Source organism: Macaca fascicularis, chromosome 6 (assembly GCF_037993035.2).
Source record: "Macaca fascicularis isolate 582-1 chromosome 6, T2T-MFA8v1.1".
NCBI classification, from domain to species: domain Eukaryota; kingdom Metazoa; phylum Chordata; class Mammalia; order Primates; family Cercopithecidae; genus Macaca; species Macaca fascicularis.
Genome location: NC_088380.1, coordinates 182,855,108 through 182,863,877, shown reverse-complemented (window position 1 = coordinate 182,863,877; position 8,770 = coordinate 182,855,108). Strand labels below are relative to the sequence as shown.

General features: G+C 41.4%; 1 pseudogene; it reads right to left on the bottom strand.

The window, feature by feature from the left end:
* Nucleotides 1-7,791: 7,791 nt before the first annotated feature.
* On the bottom strand, nt 7,792-8,402 carry LOC141406975 (uncharacterized; annotated as a pseudogene).
* Nucleotides 8,403-8,770: the final 368 nt, after the last annotated feature.

The following is an 8,770-nucleotide window of genomic DNA, read 5'->3' as shown; positions in this document are numbered from 1 at the left end:
GTGCTATGGTTTACATAACCATTACTTTGCAATAGGACTTTTAGGTTGCTTCTAATTTATCACTGTTAACTAATACTGTAGGGAACAACTTTGTACATGAAATTTTTCTATGTTTAAAACTGTTTCCCTAATACAAGGTTTATTAATTGTAAAAACAGTTCCAGCAATTTAGAATTGTGAAAACTGAAAGTTTTCCTTTTCACTTTTTCTTTAGTGGTAACCACTGTTAACAATTTAGTATATATTTTTTTCTTAGTTTTAAAATTGTGATAAAATACAACATAAATTTTACCATCTTAACCATTTTTAAATGTATAGTTAAGTGATATTAAGTTGTGAACCCGAAGTATTTGAGACAGATCTCAATCAATGTGGAAAGTTTATTTTGCCAAGGTTAAGGATGCACCCGTGACACAGCCTCAGGAAGTCCTGACAATGATGCAGGATTTTTCTCCACCCCCTTTGCTAGACTCACAGCAGGGGTGCCCCTCTACTTCGCCTGCCACACTTGGCTCCCTTGTGGGAGGGAGTATGTGAGTGAGTGAGTGAGTGAGTAAGTGTGGGATCCCACAGGCTGCTCTGGGTGCTGACACAGGAGCAAGCTCTATACAGCGCCCATGCCCAGACCAGGCATGTTGCCTCGAGGGGAATGCGGTGACACCCAGACCAGAGTGCCTGTGACCCTGAAGCCCGAGAGGGGGTGTTAATGTGCTAATCAGCTCTTTTAGTTCTGCTGCCCACAGCCTGATGGACCACAGATTGTTAGCAGCTCATTTGACCCCTGGCCCTGTTGCATGGGGTGGCTGCACTCTGCCAGCGAGGGCAAAGGGCCAGTGTGACAACCTTTCTGGGTACCCACAGTTGGTGGGTCCCAATCTCTTGTGCAGCGTCCAAGAAGAATGAGGTCGCACTTGCTGATTGAAGGATGGTGGGGGCGGAGAATTTTACTGAGCAATGAAAACAGCTCTCAGCAGAAAGGGGAGCTGGAGAGGGGACGGGAAGAGCAGGTCATTGTCTTCCCCTGAAGTCAGGAGGTCTTTGTCCTGAAGTCAGGCCATCTCCTCCCTGAAGTCAGGCTGTCTCCTCCCCAAAGTCAGGCCATCTCTATTCCACTGACTAAGTCTGGGGTCTTTAGAGACACAGGATGGGGGTGGCACAGGCCATAGGTAGTATAATAGTATAGGAAAAAGCAACATTTGTTTGGTTAAAAGGCATTTTTCAGAAAGATCCAATTGGGAGAGAGCAGGTAAACAGGAATAGAAGTTCTCACTCTGGTGCATGAGTTTCAGGCTGTTTTTGACTTGAAGGTGGGGTTTCACCAGGGACCCACCCTATCTGCCTATGATTTCTCTGCCTTCTGTCTCTGTTAATAATATGTGCCCAATGTGGTTGGAATGTGCCCAATGTGGTTGGGACATGTGGCCTGCCCCTCCACACCTGTGGGATATCTCATCAGGTGCGATGAGAGACAGAAAAGAAATAAGACATAGAGACAAAGTATAGAGAAACAACAGTGGACCCAGGAGACTGGCACTCAGCATACCAAGGACCTGCACTGGCACTGGTCTCTGAGTTCCCTCAGTTTTTATTGATTATTATTTTCTTTATCCCAGCAGGAGGAATGTGGTAGGAGAGCAGGGTGATAATAGGGAGAAGGTCAGCAAGAAAACGTGTGAGCAAAGGAATCTGTGTCACAGTTAAGTTCAAGGGGAGGTACTATGCCTGGATGTGCATGTAGGCCAGATTTATGTTTCTCTCCGCCCAAACATCTCAGTGGAGTAAAGAATAACAAAGCAGCATTGCTGCCAACATGTCTCGCCTCCTGCCATAGGGCAGTTTTTCTCCTATTTCAGAATTGAACAAATGTACAATCAGGTTTTATACCGAGACATTCAGTTCCCAGGGGCAGGCAGGAGACAGTGGCCTTCCTCTTTTACTAATCCACCTCAGCACAGACCCTTTATGGGTGCTGGTCTGGGGGACGGTCAGGTCTTTCTCATTCCACGAGGACATATTTCAGACTATCACATGGGGAGAAACCTTGGACAATACCCAGCTTTCCAAGGCAGAGGTCGCTGCAGGTTTTCGCAGTGCATTGTGCCCCTGGTCTATTGAGACTAGAGAATGGCGATGACTTTTACCAAGCATACTGCCTGTAAACATTTTGTTAACAAGGCACGTCCTGCACAGCCCTAGATCTCTTAAACCTTGATGCCATACATCACATGTATTTGTGAGCTCAAGGTTGGGGCAGAGTGGCTGGGGCAAAGTCACAAATTAACAACAACATCTCAGCAAAGCAATTGTTTAAGGTACAGATCAAAATGGAATTTCTTATGTCTTCCCTTTCTACATAGACACAGTAACAGTCTGATCTCTCTTTCTTTTCCCTACATATCCCCCTTTTCTTTTTGACAAAACCTCCGTCATCATCATGGCCCGTTCTCGCTGGTCGCTCTCTCTCCGGAGCTGCTGGATATACCTGTAGACTAACAACAGAGAGAACAGACACACAAGGATTAATACAAAATTTGCAATAGTGGAATTTCCAGTGGTTTTAACCCAAGTGACGGGGTTAAGATTTGTGAGGCTATCAACAGCTTTTACCGTTGCCTCAGTTTCTGGCACCAGATTTAACTGGGCTTTTGATGCCTTAAAAATTTGTTCTTTTGATTTTGAAATACCTAAAGTAAGATTATTGTCTCTTCCTTGTAGATGGCATCTAACCATGTCCCAGTGATGTTCAGATTCATTATAGGCTCGAGGTGTAATACAAAAATCTAGCGTATTCCAGTCACACTGTAACTGAAAAAGATATTCCAAGCTCATGAGCCTATCTCCCATTGAAATGACAGTTTGTCTAAGATCATTAATTTGGTTTGCCAATTTTTGATCTATTTGGATCTGAGAATTCCACAATTTTGAGGAATTATTTTGCCAATTATTCACATATTTTGCAGTTTGAATAGAGGAGTGTAAAGCAATTCCAGCAGCCACAGCAGTAGCTGTGACTGCAATAAGACCCATAATCACTGCAATCAAAGTAAAAATGAGTCTTTTGGATCTAGTTAGAACTCCTTTTAATACTTCTGTTAAAATATGGATGGATGGGGAAGCCTCTCATGGTCGGTTCATGGACACAGGGATCCACGCGCCCTCTCTTGCCCTCACTGGCAAAATATGGTGCTGCCAATCAAAAGTTGAATCAATGCAAGTAAACAATTTACAATTTTCACAAGTTATAGTTTGGGAATCTGGTTTAATAACTATGTTTCCTACAACTAGCATATAAGGGGGTTTTACACAACTTTGTAAAGGAATTGTCAGATTGGAATTTAGGTTAATAGTATAATATGGCTTACGATTTCTTGTTCCCATAACTTGATTTCCAGACCAAATTCTAATGTGGTGCGAGGCCACAGTAAGCTTCCATAATTCTGGATGATCAAGACCAGTAACAGGACTAACTAACTTTGGTCAAGGTGATGAAATTCCCTTTTCACCCCATTTCCATGGATAGGGTGATTCTAACCTTCTATAAACCTGGTCTAGCCTTTTAGTTAAATTACTATCATAGGCCGGATTAGAGGGCCAGACAGATGGGACCTGTGAACACGAGTAAGTCTGGCCTGTACAATCATAATATAATTGGCCTCGAGGGGCCCAGTCTATAATAATTCCAAATTTATTGTTTTGTAATACCACCGCAGTATCAGCCACACATTCTTCCCAAACTAACACTTCTGGGTCTTCTGATTCTTTGGGACTTTTCTTTGGGGCAAGGTTTTCCCTTAGGCCTAAATTTTAATGATCTTTGATAAGAAGAGTGCTGTAAATTATTTATTTGTGACCCGAGTGACATTCCACTTACCATGTGATAAGTAAATTTACTGGAGGCACTGACAGTAGGTACTTCAACCAACCAGTTTTGGGTTGTAGGCATTAAGCATCCTGGTGCTTTCCCCAGGCAAATAGGAGGATAATGATACCCAATGGAAATGTTTAACATCATTCCTTGTTCTTCAGGTTGGGCAGGGCTACAGTCATCTGTGGCCTGGTACCCATGCACTATTATTAACATATACTTCAATAGGATTATCTATCCAAGTGACTGCCCGAATTAAGGGCGGGAAAGGCACACAGGCCCAGTAAGTATAATTAGCTGCAGCTGCTTCTGCAGACATAGGGAGACTTATCACTGATGATACAATCATTAAAGCTGCAAGTAGCATATTCTCTGGAGTTTGTGTTACCCTTGTGTTCTTCAGGCTTTTTTCAGCTAACCGTGTCAGGTTCTTCAGTTGGGCCCAGGTTGGCGGCTCCGCTTCCTTGGTGGATAGCAACTTCTTCTGTAAGTCATAGGTATCCAAACTGGAAGCTGATTTTCTGCTGGTGAAATACAAGCCAAACCTCTCCCCCATATTATCACCTTACCTATTTCTTATGTCTTATTTTTGATGTCCTTTCACCAAATCAGTTTTCCCTCATGTGGGCTGTTCTTTTCACCTGTAAAAATGTTGTTCTGCAGAAGTAGTGGTCTGAGTTCTATAAATGTTTAAAAAATTTAAAGTATAGAGTGCTAGATTAAGTTGCATCTGGGGAGTGTTATACTCCTTACTCTCTTTTTCCCTTTTTTGTTTAACCAATTGAGCTTTGAGTGTTCTATTAGTTCTTTCAATTATGGCCTGTCCTTGGGAATTATAAGAGATTGCTGTTGTATGTGTAATTTTTCACTGATTTAAGAATTTTTGAAATGCTTTACTGCAGTATCCTGGCCCATTATCTGTTTTAATTTTTTCTGGAACTCCCATGACAGCAAAACAAGTTAATAAATGTCTTTTAACATGGGAAGTATCTTTTTCTGTCTGGCAGATTGTCCACATGAAATGTGAATAAGTATCAACCGTCACATGGACAAATGACAATTTTCCAAATGAAGGTACATGTGTGACATCCATTTGCCATAACGCATTAGGGCATAGACCTCTGGGATTAACTCCTGCCACCTGAGTGGGCAGGTGTAGGACTTCACACTGACTACAGTGTTGTACAATATTTTTTGCCTGTTTACATGTGATATCCAATTTATTTTTTAGGCCTGTTGCATTTACATGAGTCAGGGCATGAAGTTCTTGTGCTTCCATGAAGGCAGATGATACTAGCAAGTCAGCTTGTTCATTTGCCTTAGTTAAAGGCCCTGGTAAATTAGTATGTGCTCGAATATGAGTAATATAAAATGGGAAATTTCTTTTTCTTGGAGTTTGTTGTAACTAATTAAACAGCTGATTTAACTGATCATCCATACTATATTTGATTAGGGCTGTCTCAACATCCTTTGTAGCCTGTACTACATATGCAGAATCTGAAACAGTGTTAATAGGCTGATTAAAATCTTGTAACGCTGAAATGACAGCAACCAACTCTGCTCTTTGAGCTGAGTGATACTGAGTTTCAATGACTCATTCTTTTGGCCCAGTGTCAGCTGCTTTTTCATTGCTGGAACCATCAGTAAACACCGTCAGAGCATTTTCTAAAGGTTTAAGTCTGGTAATTTTAGGTAAAATCCAAGTAGTTAATTTTAAAAACTGGATGATTTTTGTTTTTGGGTAATGATTATTAATAATTCCCACAAAATCAGCAAGACCAATCTGCCATGCAGCAGAATTGATAAAGGCTTGTCTAACCTGTTCTTTGTTTAAAGGAACAATGATTTTATCTGGGTCACTTCCACACAGTTTTACTGTTCGTAGTCTTGCCTGACCAATTAATGTAGCCATTTGATCTAAATACAATGTGAAAGTCTTAATTATACTGTGAGGAAGGAATGACCACTCCACAAGATCTATATTTTGAACAATAATGCTTGTTGGAGAATGTACAGTAGCAAAAATCAAAAGTTGGAGTGGGGCTAAATGATCTATTCTATTTACTTGTGCTGACCAAATTTTTTCTTCAGCTAATTCAATTTCTTTAGTTGCCTCTGGATTTAATGTTCTTTTACTGTTCAAGTCTGGATCCCCTCTCAAGACAGAGAACAAATTTGACATGGCATAAGTAGGGATGCCTAGAGTTGGCCAAATCCAATTAATATCTCCTAGCAATTTTTGAAAGTCATTTAATGTTCTTAATGTGTCTTGTCTTATTTCTATTTTTTTGTGGTTTAAGTTTTCTTTCCTCTACCTGCATTCCCAAATACTGAAAAGGAGTGGATGTCTGAATCTTATCACATGCTATTGTCAGGCCTGCGTTTGCAACCTCTATCTGCAGAAATGTGTAACAGTCAATTAATTTGTCTCTTGTTTTTGCAGCACACAAAATATCATCAACACAATGAATGATATAACAGTCTGAAAACTTGTCTCTAACTGGTTGAAGAACCTGAGCTACAAAAGTCTGACAAATAGTTGGACTATTAAGCATTGCCTGAGACAACACTTTTCACTGAAACCTGGTGGCTCATTCTTTGTTATTTATGGCTGGTATAGTAAAAGCAAATTTTTCACAGTCCTGCTCCGCCAGAGGAATGGTAAAAAAACAATCCTTTAAATCAGTTATAATTAAAGGCCAATCTTTGGGGATCATGGCTGGAGAGAGCAGTCGGGGTTGGAGAGGCACCATAGGTTGAATTACCACATTAATGACTCCCAAGTCAGTTAGCATGCGCCATCTGCCTGATTTTTTCTGAATTACAAACACAGGAGAATTCTAAAGAGAGAAAGTGGATGAAACATGTCCTTTTTAAAATAGTTTTTTACTATTTTATGTAGCGCCCCCAACTTTTCTTAGGGAGCGGCCACTGTTTGACCCATACAGTACACTGCAGGGCGAGTCTGAATTGCTCCTTCACCATAGTGAACTGTAGGTTGGAAAATAATGAGTGCCACGAGCCAAGTTGCAGCAAGCCTAGTTTCAGGCTCCCTCCTCCAGCACTCACTCGGCTGAGGAGGAGGTGGCCATAATGGTTTTAGACCCAATGGCCCCGATGTTTCTGGACTTTTTTCCTTTTAATTTTAATGTTTCAGGATATATTACCTCCTGTAATTGATTGTAGTCAACATATTGCGTTGACCGAGCCATTACTAGCTGTGCTACATTTTTACAATGTGAATTTTCCATTCCTTTTTTGAACTCTGTCCCTGCCTCTTCTTCACAATCTATTACACAGCTTTCAGGGGCATCAGAAACTGAAACGCTATCTTCTATTTGAAATGGTTCTAAAGTTGCTTTAATAATGGCCCAATCATTTCATACTGTAAGTGGGATGATTTTACCTTCCCTACTTGCTTGTTTTAATTCCTTGCCAATTTTTTCTCAATCTTTTAAATCTAAAGTTCCCTGTTCTGGAAACCAAGGGCAGAATTGTTCTATTATTTGAAATAGCATAATTAGATTTTCTGTAGAGGCTTTAACTCCCCTTCTTCTTAAAAGAATTTTAATGAAGCTGAGATAAGAAGAATATGTACTTTCAGTTTGCCCCACTGTTACCCTGGATTCCTCCGAGCACACAAGCTTACCGTAAGGCTGACTGTGGACATACTCGGGAATCTCTTGTCGGCTGTCCTTAGTGCTCACGTTCTTAGCGTACCTTCACCCTAGAGAAAGGCCCCACGTTGGGCGCCAGATGAAGGGGTGTCCTGCCCCTTGACACCTGTGGGATATCTTGTTAGGTGTGACGAGAGACTGAGAAAAGAAATAAGACACAGAGATGAAGTATAGAGAAACAACAGTGGGCCCAGGAGACCGGCACTCATCATACCAAGGACCTGCACTAGCACTGGTCTCTGAGTTCCCTCAGTTTTTATTGATTATTATTTTCATTATCTCAGCAAGAGGAATGTGGTAGGAGAGCAGGGTGATAATAGGGAGAAGGTCAACAAGAAAACATGTGAGCAAAGGAATCTGTGTCACAATTAAGTTCAAGGGGAGGTACTATGCCTGGATGTGCACATGGGCCAGATTTATGTTTCTCTCTGCCCAAACATCTCAGTGGAGTAAAGAATAACAAAGCAGCATTGCTGCCAACATGTCTCACCTCCCGCCATAGGGCAGTTTTTCTCCTACCTCAGAATTGAACAAATGTACAATTGGGTTTTATACCAAGACATTCAGTTCCCAGGGGCAGGCAGGAGACAGTGGCCTTCCTCCATCTCAACTGCAAGAGGCTTTCCTCTTTTACTAATCTACCTCAGCACACACCCTTTATGGGTGTCGGGCTGGAGGACGGTGAGATCTTTCTCATCCCATGAGACCATATTTCAGACTATCACAAGGGGAGAAACTTTGGACAATACCCAGCTTTCCAAGGCAGAGGTCCCCGCGGCTTTTCGCAGTGCATTGTGCCCCTGGTTTATTGAGACTAGAGAATGGCAATGACTTTTACCAAGCATACTGCTTGTAAACATTTTGTTAACAAGGCACGTCCTGCACAGCCCTAGATCTCTTGAACCTTGATTCCATACAACACATGTTTTTGTGAGCTCAAGGTTGGGGCAGAGTGGCTGGGGCAAAGTCACAAATTAACAACATCTCAGCAAAGCACTTGTTTAAGGTACAGATCAAAATGGAATTTCTTATGTCTTCTCTTTCTACATAGACACAGTAACAGTCTGATCTCTTTTTCTTTTCCCTACAGGCATGGCCTAGTTTTATACATTTTAGGGAGACAGGAGATATCAATAAAGTACATGTAAGATGTACATTGGTTCAGTCTGGAAAGGCCAGACAACTTGAAGGAGGGGGTGCTTCCAGGTTATAGGTAGATTTAAACATT